Raw genomic sequence first — 18129 nt, forward strand, 5'->3', positions numbered from 1 at the left:
TCACAATGAATTCACACAGAAGTTTCTATATGATTTTCTTTAACAAGGTGTGGAGTATACTGACCGCCGAACTCCACGATCGGCCAGGGGTTAGTTAATGGCCGCGTAAAACTGAATTGTGACACTTAAAACTACTGGTGTTTCTTTTCTTGACGTTTTATGGAGCCGAGAGCGAGGCTTCAGAGGGAGGGAACGGCCAGCATGGGGGACGTTTAGCGAAATAATCATGGCACATTCAGACACCTGGATTTGCCTGGGTTTCGAGACCTTCTCCTTTTGTGTATCCACTCTTCTACTTCCCAGTTTTTACACGATCTGATCAGGTTGAACTGGATGAAATTGCAGAGTTCACGGAAACCCGGTTTTTCCCCTGGCAACACTTCTGACATGAAACACGTGGCTTTCCCACACCAAGCCATTCTCCGCATCTCTGAGGACCCCGGCTGGATATCCTGTGATTTTTCATTCAATCCTGGCTCTACCTGGAGTTAGCGTGGCCCCCACAGGTTAAGGACTTTGTCCCACAAGCGTGGTCTCAAGTAGGGGGTCCCCAGTTTACCCACACTTCTGTCTGACTTGGCTGCAAATTGAGGGTTCCCAGACCCCCTTCCTGAGGTTGGAGCATTTACTATAAAGGCTCATAGAACTCAAGGAAACACTCCACTTAATATCACTAGCTGACTGTAAAGGGTATTAGAATGGATACAGGTGAACAGCCAGATGAGGTAGGATGTGGGGTGAGGTCCAGAAGGGACCCATCGCAGGAGCTTCTGTCCCCGTGGAGTGGGAATGTACCATCTTCCAAGCCCTGGGATGTATTCACCTGCCCAAAGTCATCAAACCCTGCTGTAGCGCTTTTATGGAGGTTCCATTACATAGACACAATTTTTTTTTTTTAAACAAGTTTGGTACACTTTATTTTTCTTGTATAAAACTACGTGGTGGCCCCAGTCAGAGCCTGGGTCCTCTGCACAGAATCTCTGGTGTGGGTCTTCACAAGATGGTCAGTGAGTTCCTGATAGGGAGACTTGGTGAACACCGTCCCCTTGCACAGGTCAGGGGTGAGGTTGCCGTAGGTCCTGGAGATGGCATCAAAAGTATCCTTGGCAAAGTTCCCCAGGATGGCAGTGCAGCCCTTGACCGAGGTGTAGCCGTCTGATACCAGCCATCATCAGTAGCTTCTGGGGCACAGGGGCTGAGACAACGGCAGTGTCTCTGGGAGTGGGGATGAGATGCACCAGCACAGAGCCGAAGTGGCCGGTCACCTTGCATGGGACAGTGTGGGGCTTGCCGATCTTGTTCCCCCAGCAACCTTGCTGCATGAGGATGCTGGAAAGCTTGGCGAGACAGGACAGCAGTGGCTACCTCCTAGGGCCACTTGATGTGTCCATTGGAATCTCTGATGGCTACAAATGCCTTGAACCTGGTCTGCTGGCCCACACGGGTGTGCTTTTTGCACAGGCATGATCTTCAAAACCTCGTCCTTGAGGGATGCCCCAGGAAGACATCAGTGATCTCAGATTCCTTGATGGGCAGGGAGAAGAAGTAGATCTCCTCCAGGGACTTGATCTTCATGCCCTTGACCAAGTGGCCTGGCTTGGTGACGGGGATCCATTCCTTGTCTTCGGCTTTGCCTCAGTGAGCTCCATGACGGTGGCCGTGGCCTCAGATACCGCAGTCAAAACCTCCACGGAAGCCCCCGGGTCCTCCGGGCCCTCCCGCAGCACCCGCATCATTGGCCGTTTGGTGTTGTCTCGGAGAAGAAGCCTTAGACACAATTGATTATCATGGCCCCTGGTGATGAACAGGATCCCCACACCTTCTCCTGTCCCTGGAGGCCAGGGGTGGGGCTGAGAGTTCCAATCCTCTGATCACACGCTTCCTGGGGCAACCAAACCCCAACCAGAAGTCATCAGGGGCCTTCAGACACCAGTCATCTCATGAGCATAAATTCAGTTCGGGCTGAAAAATAGAAGAGACTCCTCTCCTCCTTCTCACTAGGACACTGCAGGGCCTTTTGGAACTCTGAGCCAGGAACCAGGGAGAAAACCAGATACATCCTTATTGCTTCACAACATCACTTGGATGTTTGACTGTTTTTAACCTACAAACCCAGCAAGTTTATATATAGTTTATATAATGTAGTCTATATAATATTTATGTGGTAGGTTTGCTGGAGGAAAAGAAGAGGGCTTCTTTTCTAAAATGACTTCCTTTTTACTTATTATTATTATTATTAATTTTTTAAAAGGTTTTGTTTATTTATTTGAGAGAGAGAGTGAGAGAGAGCATGAGAAGGGAGAAGGTCAGAGGGAGAAGCAGACTCCCCATAGAGCTGGGAGCCCAATGCGGGACTTGATCCCGGGACTTCGGGATCCTGACCTGAGCCAAAGGCAGCTGCTCAACCGACTGAGCCACCCAGGTGCCCTGTTGATTTTCTTAAACTTAAATTCAAGTTAGTTAGCATATAGTGCAGCATCGGTTTCAGGAGTAGAATTCACAACATGTCATCCCAATGCCCATCCCCCAACCGACCCATCCCCCATCCTCCCCCTTTCCAGCAACCACCAGTTTATTCCCTACAGTCAAGAGTCGCTATGGTTTGCCTCCGTCTCTGTTTTTATCTTATTTTGTTTTTCCTTCCCTTTCCCTATGTTCATCTGTTTGGTTTCTTAAATTCCACATAGGAGTGAGATCATGTGGTATTTGTCTTTCTCGGATGGACTTATTTCACTTAGCACGACACACTCTAGCTCTATCCACATCTTGCAAATGGCAAGATTTCATTCTTTTTAATGGCTGAGTAATAGTCTTTGTGTATATATAATGCGTCTTCTTAATCCATTCATCTGTCCATGGACATGTGGTCTCTTTGCATAATTTGGCCGTTGTGGGCATTGCTGCTACAATCACTGGGGTGTAGGTGCCCCTTCTGATCACTATTTTTATATTCTTTGGATAAGTACCCAGGAGTGGAATTGCTGGATCCTAGGGCAGTTCTTTTTTTAACTTTTTGAGGAACCTCAAAAATGACTTCTCTTTTTTAAATAATTTTTTAATTTTTTTATTCACGTATAATGTATTATTAGCCCGAGGAGTACAGGTCTGTGAATCACCAGGTTTAATCACTTCACAGCACTCACCATAGCACATACCCTCCCCAATGTCCATAACCCCATTCCCCTCTCCCGACCCCCCGACCCCCAGCAACCCTCAGTTTGTTTTGTGAGATTAAGAGTCTCTTACGGTTTGTCTCCCTCCCGATCCCATCTTGTTTCATTTATTCCTTTCCTACCCCCCCAAACCCCTCACATTGCTTCTCAACTTCCTCATATCAGGGAGATCGTATGATAGTTGTCTTTCTCTGATTGACTTATTTCGCTCAGCATAATACCCTCTACTTCCATCCACATTGTCACAAATGGCAAGATTTCATTTCTTTTGATGGTTGCATAGTATTCCATTGTGTGTGTGTATATATATATATATATATATATATATACATATATATATATGTATATATATATATACTACATCTTCTTTATCCATTCGTCTTTCAAAAACTACTTCTCACACCAATGATAGGAGCTTATAATGGCTGTCGCTGTGTTAAGCATGTCCTATGCCTCTGCCCATGTAATGGGTCACATAATCAGCCAGGGCCCACAGGGATCATGTGTTATTAATAACCCTATTTTCCTGAGGTACAGAGAGGTTGAGTTTCCCACCCAAGATCTCAAAGCTGTCTGAGCCCAGAGACACTGCTCATAAACACCAAGTGCCCTTCCCTTCCCTTCACTCTTCCCCCAGCCCCCCCCCCACACACATCGATCCTGGCTGCATGGCATCTGGCAAATTTGGCGAGGGACTTGTGTCCACTGCTGGTCTGGAAGTTTCCCAAGAAGACAGGCTCTGTGTTATTTATTTCTGAATTTCTATGGAGCAACAAACACTTTGGTAGAGGTCCCATTGGTGTCTTCCTGCTAATCCCATGAGGTTGTACTGAGAGTGGATTGGGAAGGGGTAAGTATGGAGAAGAGAACAATGATGACCGGTGGTCTTCATACGACAGTCTCAGGTATTTGAATAATGCTGTAAATTATCTTCATTGCTTGTCTGCCGCCAACATACATGGCTAAGACCTGTCACTTTCTGCAGAGAGGTTGTCTCCCAGAGTGGCTCTTTCTCATCAGAAGGAACAAGAGGCTGGGGTCAGGCATTCCTCCTGGAGGAGTTGTTGGAAGGGCTGATAGGAATAATTTATATTAAGCTAAAAAAGAACCCCATATAAAACAGAACAGTGAGCCAATACAGACTCTCAGTTTTCATATATTCTTAACATTTTATATAGTCTATGCTATTTATAGTGCTTGGTTGTGCAGCCTGTGTTTATAGACAATTTTTTAAAAAGATTTATCTATTTATTTGACAGACAGAGACCACAAGTAGGTAGAGAGGCAGGCAGGGGTGGGGAGGAAGAAGGCTCCCCGCTGAGCAGAGAGCCCAATGCAGGGCTCGATCCCAGGACCCTGAGATCATGACTGAGTAGAAGGCAGAGGCTTAACCCATTGAGCCACCCAGGCGCCCTTATGCACAAATGTTTGAGAAATGATTGGATATTTTTATAAGAAGATATTTTTTTTCATGTCAGAAGATCATTTTTTGTTTGTTTGTTTGTTTCTAAGATTTTATTTATTTATTTGACAGAGAGAGATCACAAGTAGTTAGAGAAGCAGGCAGAGAGAGAGGAAGGGAAGCAGGCTCCCTGCTGAGCAGAGAGCCTGATGTGGGGCTTGATCCCAGGACTCTGGGATCATGAGCTAAGCCGAAGGCAGAGGCTTTAACCCACTGAGCCACCCAGGCACTGCTAAGGTCTGCTTTTCAATGAGACTGAAGATCCTGGGACAGAAGAGATCAGGTCTGCTGATGTCCTGCCTCATCTTCCAGGCTCCAAGGAAGGTATAACCTTTCCAAGCCTGGGATAGCTGATGCTTAGGTGGGGGGATTAGTTCACCAAAGAAGTGATCAGTCTTCCTGTTTTGCCAGAAACTGAGTTTCCTTGCCTGCTGAGTTCCCAGCGCTCCAAGCAGAAGAGTCATCAGCCAACCGGGACAAACAGACCAGACCTACGTATGATCTGACATCAGGGACCGGAGCCCCACACTTTGGTGTGGTCTAGAGATGCTGTTATCTGGACAACTAAAAACAAAAAAATGTGGACTTTGCCTCAGCCAGAGAATTGGCGTGTTCACACTGGATCATAAAGGGACACACCGAGAAAACAACCGGAGTAGAAAAGTGGGAAGCATTTCCCAAGAAGCAGTGTGCCCCTGGCCGCTTCTGAAACTCCAAGCCAGGTTTCAGCCAAAAGGCCTAAGAATGAGTGAACTCATGTGTGGGAAGGGCTTTGATGTTCTCAGAGACAGGGTCCTCAGGAAAGCCAACTTGGCTGGGTACTACCATATATCCTGACTTCTTTATTAGGTATTTATGATCTCCCTGCTGAGATTATGATCCTTGGCAGACACAGGGAGGACCAGGTGTTTGCTTATATTGGAATAATCTTTTGTAGCCCAGATTTGGGGCAGAGGTAAACAAATTCAAAGCATAAAGAAAACTCTGAAAGAGAAAAGCAAACCAAACAGGTAAACAATAATTCTAACAACAGGGGTGCCTGGGTGGCTCAGTGGGTTAAGCCTCTGCCTTCGGCTCAGGTCATGATCTCAGGGTCCTGGGATCGAGCCCCACATAGGGCTCTCTGCTCAGCAGGGAGCCTGCTTCTCTATCTTTCTCTGCCTGCCTCTCTGCCTACTTGTGACCTCTCTTTGTCAAATAAGTAAATAAAATCTTTAAAAAAATTCTAACAACCTAAAGTTCACCCCAAAGAGAGGATCTCTATTGACTTGTAGGGTTATATTATTCCAGCATTCTGTTCTCTCCTCCCTCCCTCCCCCTGCTTCTGTCTCTGTCCTCTCTTTTCCCTATAGTCGCAGATTCTAATGATCACGTAGTATTTCATTGAAGAGAAGGTAGGCCATCAGTAATTTATTTGGTTCTCGCTGATGAATTTTTAGATTGTTTCGAATGTTTCTCTGTGACAAGAAAAAAATGCAACAATGAACATTTTTGCCTGTAACATTGTCCTTAACTTGGAAAATCATCTCCTTGGGTGAATTTAGCAGGTAAGCTGTTGGCTTGCCCATTGTTTTCTAACAGAGATTTGTCCCAATGTGTACACTTACAATGATGTTTGAATGTGCCCATTTCTTTGTACTTTTAACATCATTGGGCTGTGAAAAAAAAATATTTCAACCTTGGCCTTTTGCAAAGGCAACATATTAAATCTCCTTGTTGTTCCCCTTTGGGAACCCGAGTTTCGGACTTGTGAGTTCGCTCAAGACTTTGTAGGTGGTCAGATGAAATGTATGTGCTCTATTCGTTTCAAACATCCTCTTGGCATGCTTTAAATTCCAGAGAGTCAGCTTTTGTGCCCGTTTTATTTTGTGTCTTCTCAAAGAAGTCTTTACATTTTAGGGTCTTAGTTTCCTCATCTCTGTAATGAAAGATATAGACTAGATTATCACTATGGTCCTATTATTACCCTATAGGCAGTGGGTGTGTCCTCTCTTGAAGATCACAGCTAGCAGTTGTCAGGAAAATGGTTGGGACTGACCTGGGAAGAAGTCTATTTGCATGGCAGATGGACAAGGGATGGTAATCAGGACTTACTGAAGTCAATTAGACAATAGGGGAGAAGACGCCTTTACTCAGGTCCTGAGCAGGAGGTGTGACCGGAAGCTGATATATTTCAGAGACCATCAAAATCACAAAGTTGATTACTACCATTCCTCTCCGCCCACTGGTTTTTATGTTTAGCCAGATTTCAACGTATAACTTGTCTGCCAGCTGCTTCTGTGCTCTCCCTGGTAACCTCATCATCGGAGAGAGGCTGATGATTGCTCTCTCTGGTTCTAAGTTGAAAAAACCCCAGGAGAGGGCTCTAATTTGTTATTCAAGCTTGGGTCTAGCGTCCATCTCTGAAGGACTAGAAGATGATGGCACATGACCGGTGTTCCTGTAATAGGTGTTGTATTGGTTAGCTATCGCTACAATCATGCACAATGAGCTATCCCCAGACTCCGGAATGCAAGTATCATACCTTCAGTGTGTAGGAACGGCGGTTTCCTCATATCCTTGCAAACAGTGAGTATCATCACCTTTATCCTTGGGGAAAATTTCATTGCTATCCTAATCAAAACTTATTTGATTATTCGTTTTTTTTCTTTTTTAAAATTTTATTTATTTGTTTGACAGAGAGAGAGAGAGAACGCCAGTAGTTAGAGAGGCAGGCAGAGAGAGAGGAGGAAGCAGGCTCCTCGCTGAGCAGAAAGCCTGATGCGGGGCTTGATCCTGGAGCCTGGGATCATGCCTGAGCTGAAGGCAGAGGCTTTAACCCACGGAGCCACCCAGGGGCTCCTCTTTGATTATTCTTGATGCTAATCTTCAGTGTGTATTAAGAGCCACTCATATTCCTCTTCCGGTCGATTGCATATTTATGCTACGCAAAACAACAACCATTTATTCTCTTAGATTCTCATTCAAAAGAGTCTTGATTGGGTGGTTCTGCTCAGGTTCAGAGAAAGTGGCAAATTCCATGTCCCTGGGGACAGAGCTTAAGATCCTTCCAGATTGGGCGCCTGGGTGGCTCAGTGGGTTGAGCTGCTGCCTTCGGCTCAGGTCATGATCTCAGGGTCCTGGGATCGAGTCCCGCATCGGGCTCTCTGCTCAGCAGCGAGCCTGCTTCCCTCTATCTCTCTCTCTGCCTGCCTCTCTGTCTACTTGTGATTTCTCTCTGTCGAATAAATAAATAAAATCTTTAAAAAAAAAATATATCCTTCCAGATCTCATCCCATGTATTTCTTCAGCCGACTGTTAGTCAGTCTTTTATCACATCTTTAATGAGATAATAAACTGGTATGCCTAAATCAATGTTTTCCAGAGGTCTATGAGTTGTGCTAGCAAATGTGGAATCCAGGGGGGAATCCAGGAAGGTTCATAGGAACCTTCGACGTGTAACCGAATTGGACAGAAGTTGCTGGTGACCTGGGGGTCTATTAGTTAAAATTGGCATCTCAAGCTGTTTTGGAGCAGGGGGAGGGAATGCAGTCTCATGGGACTGAGCCCTTAACCAGTGGGTTAGTTTCCTTTTGTGTCTATATTGAATTGTAGGACACCAAGATGTGCCCAGGGTGGGGAACACCCCCACATCTGGTGTCAGCTGTGCTGTGAGTGTGGCATGGTGTGAGAGTCAAGGAAAACAGACTTTTACATGTGTGTGTGTCCTAATCTCTTTTTCTTATAAGGACACAAATCATATCAGATGAGGGCCTGAGCTAGTGACCTCATTTTCATTTAATCCCCGCTTTAGGGATATTATCTCCAAATCCAGTCACCTGCTGAGGTCCTAGGGGTTAGGACTTGAACCCGTGAATTCTGGGAGACACCATTCAGCCCATAGCACCTGGCGTGCTCAAGGCCCCCAGTGGCAGAAAGAGCTCAGATGGGGCCATCGGATCTCCTTCGGGCCCTCCTACGGGTGCTCCCCACTTGAGCAACACAGTTGACAAATCTGTGTCACTGTGCCTCTGTTTCCTAACTGCTTTGCAGGATTGTCGTGAGAATTAGACGAGCTGGCAGAGATCCAAGATCCAAAGCGCCCTGAGCGGTGCCTGGTCCAGGCTAAACACCCAAGTAACATGGGGCAACCACAGGGTTCTTGACCTTCAGGAAAGAGCTAGCTGCTTGGCTGTGAGAAGAGCAGTCAGCTGGCAGCCTCCACCTGCAACACCTGTGGGGTCTGTGGGAGCTTCGGGGCTGAGGACACACTCGTCCCAGGGAGCCCCCAGTCAGCGAAGGAGCATGGCCCCCATGCTAGGGCATAGCCCCTGCCTCCCAGCGCAGGACTCTGCAGCCAGAGTTCTTTGCTCGGGAGCTCCCCATTGGGTTGGCTGAAGCCCTGCATTGCCGGAGCCTGAGGCTTCCCCCCTGTCTCTGCTTCCTCCTACCTTTCTTTTCACAGCTGCCTGATCTGCATCACCACTGAAGCCTTCCCTGCCCGAAACCATCCCTCGCCTTCGCCTGTCACAGGTGTCGCCCTCCCCAACACTCGCTGTCTCTTGTCTTTTTGGTGACAGTCATTCTAACAAGTGTGGGATGATATCTCCTTTTGGTTCTGATTTGCATTTCCCTGACGGCTGGCAATGTTGACCCCCTTCTCCCACGTGCACTGGGCGCTGTGGTAGGTTTTGACATTTGCCTGAATCTGTTCAGACATTTGCAAGGCAACTGGGACCACTGGAGTCCAGCCTTCAATCACGTGTCTGATGACATGACTCAATGTGGCAATCCCCACTTCTATTCTTGCGTGAAGGCACTCTTAATCTTTTCCTCCGGGCTGCTCCGCAACCTAGAAGAATTATGAAGAAATCTTGCAGAGGAACAGTGTGCATTTAATCTGATGTGCAATCGTAGTAGATTAACACCATCACTTAACTAAAGTCACACACAGACTCTTAATAATCTCTCTCCAGGAAAGCCATCCAGGCATGTTACTCAGATATTCCTTTGTCTTCGCATGACCTTCTCCCCTCAGTGTTTCTGTCCGAAGTTCCTTCTTAGAAGAACCCCAGTCATCGGACTTAGGCTCCTCGCTAATTCTAATCTGATCCCAAAGCAACTTGCTTCCTGCTGCGGAGATAACTATTTCCAAAGAAGGTCACCTTCAGGTTCGGGGTTGGACATGAATTTTTGGAGGACCCTCTTCAAATCGGTACGGTAGCCATCCAAACGATGCTGAAAAAAAAAAAAAAGTCCACAATTCATTCAGCAAAACAACCGGGCTGCAAAATATACACTACAATTTTTGTAAAAAAAGGAAAAAAATGGTAAGTGTGGATAAGCAGGTTGCCTGCTCTATTTCTCCCAACTTCGGTGCTGCTAACCCAAGGAGGACTTTCGGGAGACAGGCACAAGCGCGGGGTCTTCTTAGAGTCCTCAGAAAGTCATCACACTGAAAAGCGGGAGGGAATCCTTCGGTACCCACAGATGACATCACCAAGAAATCGTTGATTCTGATGGGGAAACCTGGGTCTATTCAGAGGAGACAGCTAAGTACAGATTCCAAGGGCAGGAAGAGGCAATGCAAATACAGCAATTTTGATGGACAGTTAAAAAAAAAAAAAAGGCTGAGACAGGAAGCTAATGAAGCATCTCTTGAAGGCGGAAGCCGAGGTAGGAGACAAGGACGGGACTACGAACATGGTCCTTGTGTCGTTGGCCTGAGGCCAGCCCTGGAAGGCTGAGCTACCCGACTTTGGGACTTCCCTCCCTTCGTGTCAGGCCTAACTGGGCTGCAGTTACTGGAGACTTCTGGCGGGGCTGCCAAGGTGCTGTCGCTTTGGGGTTCCCCAGTGGTAAAAGGGGAGACTCCTGAGCACACTGAATACCTACAGGGGAGAGGAGAGGAGAGGCGCACAGTACCGGCAGAGCTGCTAAGCTTTAAACCCAAATCTTGTTTCCACCGAGACCTGAGCAAACAAGCCGGCTTCTCTTCTGAAAGACACACACATGCCCACACTTGCACGTACAGACCCACAGAGCCTGTGTGGGCACTGTGGGCTCAGTCCCGCATGAGGGGTCCTGCTGGGCCAGTCCATGTGGGTTCCAGGCTCTGTGGCACCATTGGCTAATTATCCCCATGGGCAGATTACTTCAACCCTCTATGTTCTAGTTTCTTCACCTGTGAAATGTCAAGAAAGGATTATCTTCCCTGGTGGGTTTTATGAGACACTGTTAGCCAACAGCGTGAATTATTTTAAATTCCTCCCATGCAGTTAGCAAAGTCGGTCTTTACGCAAATGCTCAGCAACAACGAAATCATTGGGATTTAGGGGAAAAGGGCTCAGGCCGACCATCCGGAGGTGTGAGATGAGGCTGCTACCCACTCACTGTTCACCCTGAGTGAGTCATCACGGTCTCTTGGCTTGAGCTCATCCTTGGCAGCCGTCTCTGGGCATGACCTGCGGCGTCCCCACTGGCTTCTGTAGGGTTTGCTCCAGAAGGGACAGGAGTGGGGAAGAAGTCATCTCTCTCCAGATCCTAAAACAGCTCTGTTTTTCAAAAGGTTTAAAGAGATTGTATAGTCACCTACTGTTGCAAGAAAGAACACAGTATCTCTCCACCCAGTTTCCCCCAGTGGCACCATCTTGCACAATGACAGTACCCTAACCCCTGGCAACACCAATCTCTTCTCCATCTCTATGATTTTGTCATTTCAGGAACGTGATGTCAATGGACTCATGCAATCCAGAACCTTCTGAGGCGGGCTTTTTTCACTCCGCAGAATTCCGTTGTGCTCTATCCAGGTTCTACAGAGTGAGGATTTGTTCCTTCTTATCCCTGAGTGGCATTCCAGAAGCTTTTGCTTTCGCTACCGCATATGCTGGTCTCGTTTGAGAAATTTCATTTAAGCCAAGGTTTCCTCTGCTTCGAGAGACTCTTTTGACAACCATTCACAAAGGTGAGAATGAAGCTAGAAGGTTCGAAGACCGAGGCTGAAACATAGATAAGTGTAATCTGTATACTGAAATTCATAATTCATATGGTTGTTCCCATTTCGTGGTGAAGCAAACCCCTGATTCTTTTTTTTTTAAGATTTTATTTATTTAATGACAGACAGAGATCACAAGTAGGCAGAGAGGCAGGCAGAGAGGGAGAGGAGGAAGCAGGCTCCCTGCTGAGCAGAGAGCCCGATGCAGGGCTCGATCCCAGGACCCTGGGATCATGACCTGAGCCGAAGGCAGAGGCTTTAACCCACTGAGCCACCCAGGTGCCCCAACCCCTGATTCTTACAGTCATAATTTTATCCGATCTCTGGAGAGAAAAGAGAGAGCGAGAAGGAGAGAGAATTTATTCCTGAGGAAGAGCTCGGGAGGTCTGCCTGTTTCAGACGTATGAGGAAAACCGTCCTTGGTTATCTCTGTAAGGGCGCCTTTGATTTTCCTTCTTCTTTATTTCTATTGCCTGCTTTTCTTTTCTCTCAAGTCCCCATGTCCTGTTCCTTAAAGCAAAGCTGCCTCATTAGAGATAGAGATGCCCTCTGTGTCTTGCCTCCCCAGCCAGGGGGGAAAAAGACTGCTTTTAATTTCAGATAGAAAAATAGACATTTTCTTTTCATAGACAAAGGCCAGGGTTTGGGGTTAATCACTTGAGAGAATTACTGAGCAAAGTATAAATAACGAAAAGAAAGCAGGAGCTTTCCAGGAGCATGGATGTGCCGGGGGTCCTGCGAAGTCATTGTCCTGAGCATCTAAGAAGGCTCTGTGCACAGACAGTTCAGCCCGGAATTGTGCAAACGCTCAGACAGATGATACATAGGGAAAAGGGAAGGTGTCTGAAAGTCAAGTTAATTAATATGCACTTTATTACACCTTCCTGCGTATTTCTTGGAAATGTTGCCTGTTGGGACATGAATTATGGTTTAAATGGAGCGCTGGGGGTCGGGGGAGATGGATATTTCTCCCCAAGGCAGGAATTTTGCTCCCCAGTCCCTCCTTCCGTGTTGTCTAGACTCCACCCCCTTCCTCCGTGCCTTCCAGCTCTGCCTCTGGGTCTGGCTTACGATCTCCGTCCCTTACTTCCCCCTTTCCCTTCCTTGGAATGTCCAGGAAGGCGAATTTGAAAGCCATTGTCAAATCGTCCAGAGCTGCTGCTTCTTTTTTTTTTTTTAAAGTTTTTAAAAAATTTATTTGACAGATAGAGATCACCAACAGGCAGAGAGGGAAGCAGAGAGAGAGAGAGAGAGAGAGGAAGGGAAGCAGGCTCCCCGCTGAGCAGAGAGCCCCATGCAGGGCTAGATCCCAGGACCAAGATCATGACCTGAGACAAAGGCAGAGGCTTTAACCCACTGAGCCACCCAGGTGCCCCTAGTCCAGAGCTTCTTAAAAGAACAGTTCTCACTGGAAGCTTTTTATTGCTCAAAACATCCCCTGCTCAGCGAGCAATGAACTGATTTTTTTTTTTTAAAGATTTTATTTATTTATTTGACAGAGAGAGATCACAAGTAGACAGAGATGCAGGCAGAGAGAGTGAGAGGGAAGCAGGCTCCCTGCAGAGCAGAGAGCCCGACGCAGGACTCGATCCCAGGACCCCGAGATCATGACCTGAGCCAAAGGCAGCGGCTTAAACCACTGAGCCACCCAGGCGCCCGAGCAATGAACTGATCTTACAAACAGAGAGCATTGGGCCGCCGCTCTTAGGCACTGTCTCTAACTTGCTGTGCATTTCCAGTTCTTGCTTTCCAGTTTTAAAACAGTAGACAGTGTATTTATGCCATGGACACAAGAAAAAAAATAGGAAAGAATTGAGTAAAAAATAAAACCGCTTGTCATTGCACTGATCCAAGTACAACACAGGTCAATTTGGGGTGAGTTTTCTGCCCCATTTTTTTTTAAAGATTTTATTTATTTACCCGACAGGCAGAGATCCCAAGCAGGCAGAGAGGCAGGCAGAGAGAGAGAGGAGGAAGCAGGCTCCCTGCCGAGCAGAGAGCCTGATGCGGGGCTCGATCCCAGGACCCTGGGACCATGACCTGAGCTGAATCTGCCCCATTTTTAAATCATATTTTTAATTCAAATACAATTAATTAACATATAGTGTATTATTCGTTTCAGAGGTAGAGTTCAGGGACTCATCATTCTTATATACCACCCAGTGCTCATGACATCATGTCATGATGAAGGAGTGCCCTCCTTCATGCCCAGCCCCCAATTACCCCATCTCCTCCCACCTCCCTCCAGCAATCCTGTTTGTTCCCTAGGATTAAGGGTCTCTTATGGTTTGTCTCCCTCTCTGGTTTTGTCTTGTTTTATTTTTCCCTCCTTTCCCCTATGTTCCTCTGTTTTGTTTCTTAAATTCCACATGGGAGGGAAATCATATGATAACTCTCTTTCTCTGATTGACTTATTTCACTCAGCATAATACCCTCTAGTTCCACCCATGTTGTTGCAAATGGCAAGATATTATATTTTTGATGGCTGAGTAGTATTCCATTGTGTGTGTGTGTGTGTGTGTGTGTAAACACCACATCTTCTTTATCCATTCATCTGTTGCTGGACATCTGGGCTCTTTCCTTAGTTTGGCTATTGTGGACATTGCTGCTATAAACATTGGGATGCATGTGCCCCTTCGGATCACTACGTTTGTATCATCAGGGTAAATACCCAGTAGTCATAAGGCAGCTCTATTTTCAGATTTTGAGGAAACTTCATACTGTTTCCCAGAGCCTGCCCCACTTTTTTTTAAAAGCATGTTTCTAAAAAAAAAAAAAAAAAGTGAAATCGTGCGTAATACTGCCTTGTAATTTCTGCTATCTCTCCAATGATATATTAATTCTTGCCTTGTCAATGAATATGCTTTCTCAGCATCATTTTAGGTGACCATGTAACGCAGCATATTTAGAAATCAAATCATCCCTTGTGGAGCAATTATGCTGTTTCCTGTCCTTCACCATTAAAGACAATGCCTTCCTGTCTCACCTTCATCCATGGAATGGGAATTAGAAGATACGTCAGATGTGGGGTATAGCAGAGAGCCGATAAGTGCTACCAAGAGATGTCAAAATGTTCACGGACTCCATAAATGCCGTATCTTATCCTGGATTGGATTTTAGGACAGTAAAAGGGCATTAAGGGAACAACTGGGGGAATCTGAATCAAGCCCATGGTGTGCATACCAGGATTGTACCGATATTCATTCCTCAGTTTCAACAAACGTTCCACGGTGATGTACGAGGCTGCTACGAGGACAAGCCAGGCAAACGGTACACCAGAACGCTGCCCTGTCTTGGCAACTCTTCTGCGTATCTCAAATTGCTCCGAAGTAGAAAGTTTGTCAAAATGATCATCGAACCCTTTATGTTAAAGATGGACATTTTAGAAAAAATTATTTAATTTCTTCATTTAACAGAGAGACAGCGAGAGAGGGAACACAAGCAGGGAGACTGGGAGTCAGAGAAGCAGATGCCCCCCTGAGCAGGGAGCCTGATGTGGGGCTGGGATCCCAGGGTCCTGGGATTGAGCCCCGCGTGGGGCTCTCAGTCTTTTTTGTCCAGTGTAACTGTAATATTCTTCCTCTTCCATCTTTATTGAGATTGTACAGAATCTCAATAAGATTCTGTACAAGAGATAGAATGCTCTGTCTCAACATTCTATCCCCTCAGTGTTCATCTTGTTTAAATCCTCACCCACCCTCTGTCTACACTGTCTCATCTCTCTTCTAGAACATTCCACAAACTGCCAGCTGCAGTGGTTTGGGGGCAGTGGGTAGGAGAAGATAGGGGATTTAAAAATTCTTAGGCCTTTCTCTCCACAATGCCTTTCTGTATGTTTTAACTCATTACAATGAGCGTATGTTAATTTTTAAACGGGAAATAAACATAAGAATGTATTTTTCAAAGACAAGAAAAACACTCCAATGTTGATGTCTTTCTAACCCTCTAATGGGGTAGATTAAATGAAAAAACCATTGATCTAAGAAGTAAAACATCTTTTGTTTGTTTGTTTTAAAAGCTCTTTATTTTTATTCTCTTTATTTTATTCACGTGTGGACACACGTGCGCATGCATAGGCGTGTGTGTGTGTTTCTATCCTCGCAGTTCTCCGTGCGCATGCGTAGGCGTGTGTGTGTGCGTGTGTGTGTGCACGCGCGCGTGTGTGTTTCTATCCTTGCAGTTCTCCGTGCGCATGCGTAGGTGTGTGTGTACGTACGTGTGTGTTTCTATCCTCTCAGTTCTCCGTGCGCATGCGTAGGCGTGTGTGTGTGTGTGTGTGTGTGTGTGTGTGTGTGTGTTTCTATCCTCACAGTTCTCCGTGCGCATGCGTCGGCGTGTGTGTACGCGCGTGTGTGTGTTTCTATCCTCGCAGTTCTCCGTGCGCATGCGTCGGCGTGTGTGTACGCGCGTGTGTGTGTTTCTATCCTCGCAGTTCTCTGTGCGCATGCGTAGGCGTGTGTGTGTGTGTGTGTGTGTGTGTGTTTCTATCCTCGCAGTTCTCTGTGCGCATGCGTAGGCGTGTGTGTGTGTGTGTGTGTGTGTGTGTGTGTGTGTGTGTTTCTATCCTCACAGTTCTCACCCCCGTCTCTAGCCCTTCCCACCTGGGAACCGCCCAGCTTCCCAGGACAGAGGAAACAGGCTATTGGAAGGCTGATCACGAGCGTTTTCAGACTCTGTGGGCAAAAGTGGAACTGAAATAAATTCTTCTGCTTCAAAGAACTTCAGTGTCTGGAACAAGCTACTGGAACAGCCTGACGGCTGGAGTAGAAACATGTCCGTCCGCGTGCCTAGAAGCGGAGAGGGGTAAGGGCATCACCACCACCATCATGACCGTGTTTGACCCCATTACCATTTACAGGTTTGAGAACCTACGGTGCCAGACACTGTGCTGAGCGAGTCCCACTTCCATCCACGAGGCTTCAAAACCTGGTGACACTCCTGGGGGGGGAGGCAGTAGTATACTGGGCATTTTTAAAAAAAGATTTTATTTATTTATTTGACACACAGAGAGAGATCACAAGTAGGCAGAGAGGCAGGCAGAGAGAAAGGGGGAAGCAGGCTCCTTGCTGAGCAGAGAGCCCGATGCAGGGCTCGATCCCAGGACCCTGAGACCATGACCTGAGTCAAAGGCAGAGGCTTAACCCACTGAGCCACTGTACACAGCTGCCCTGTACTGGGCATTTTTCAGAGACGCTGGGTAACTCGCCTAAAGCCACCTAGCTAGGAGCTGGCCTTCAAAGGCAAACCCAAAGCCCACCTCCAGTCAGGCAGGGGCCCGGGACGTCTGAACAAATGCATCAAAGGGGAAGGAGGCTGCCAGACACTGGGCTAGGAGCTTCGCATCATTGCTGCCTCTTCTTCGCTGTGTGACCCGAAGTAGGTATCTTAACCTTTCTGAGCCTGTTTCCTTACCTGTTAAATGGCGGTACTAATCCGACCCATCTCACAGAGTTACTGGGAATGTTAAGTGAGTTAGCAGAGGTGAAACATTCCCAACACACCTGATCAATAGTCACCGACCGAAATATTGTCCGTCTTATTGATAGTAGCACTCTTTTTTACAAGAACCATTTAGTGAACTCTTTTTTTTTTTTTAAGATTTTATTTGTTTATTTGACAGAGAGAGACAGAGATCACAAGTAGGTTGAGAGGCAGGCAGAGAGAGAGGGGGAAGCAGGCTCCCCGCTGAGCAGAGAGCCGGACGTGGGGCTCGATCCCAGGACCCTGGGATCATGACCTGAGCCGAAGGCAGAGGCTTTAACCACTGAGCCACACAGGTGCCCCCATTTAGTGAACTCTTATTACACATCAGACACCTTGCTTAGCAAACTGCATGTATTACCTTATCTAATCCCCTTATTAAGTTATCAGCGAGGCCATTATCAAGGTGGATTTCAATGCGTGATTTCAAGTGGGCAGCTTCATCCCCATCATACAGGTGAGAAAATAAGGCTCAAGTTGAGTAACTTGTTCAAGATCACTCGGTAATGATGTGGGACACAGGTCCTTCAGATTTCCCGGTGAGAAAGGAAAAGAAAACAAGAAATGCACACACACACACACACACACACACACAGAACATGTATGTCTATACATTTATATAAAATTATATATATGTGTGTGTGTGTGTGTGTGTGTGTGTGTGTGGACACATAAGGAAATTGCATTTCAAAACACGCTTTATAGCAATCATCCTTGTCTTTGGGTGTACAGGAGATTGTAAAAGCAAAGTGCTCTCGTATTTTCAAAAGTTCTTTGACATGTTGGTTTGTTTCATCGCATAAATTCATCTTGGCGTAGAAGTTTCTGCATTTGACAGACCTAGAGAGGCTGAGCGACTCACCCCAGCTCCTGAGGTCAGTACGTGGCAGCTGGGGTGCCCCATCTGTCTAGCTCCTTCTGTGTCCTGACGTAGGAAGGACTCTTCCAACATGTGGGACTTGGAGAGGACACAGCTATATGGCTATAAACAAGGTTCCCTCTTCAACAATACTAACATTCTATTAAGCGGGATGGTCAGT

The 18129-nt window shown here is 46.6% G+C and overlaps 1 pseudogene; it reads right to left on the minus strand.

Annotated features, from left to right (window-relative positions):
* Positions 1-934: 934 nt before the first annotated feature.
* LOC123954374 lies at positions 935-15934 on the minus strand (annotated as a pseudogene).
* Positions 15935-18129: the final 2195 nt, after the last annotated feature.

Source organism: Meles meles, chromosome 12 (assembly GCF_922984935.1).
Source record: "Meles meles chromosome 12, mMelMel3.1 paternal haplotype, whole genome shotgun sequence".
NCBI lineage: Eukaryota > Metazoa > Chordata > Mammalia > Carnivora > Mustelidae > Meles > Meles meles.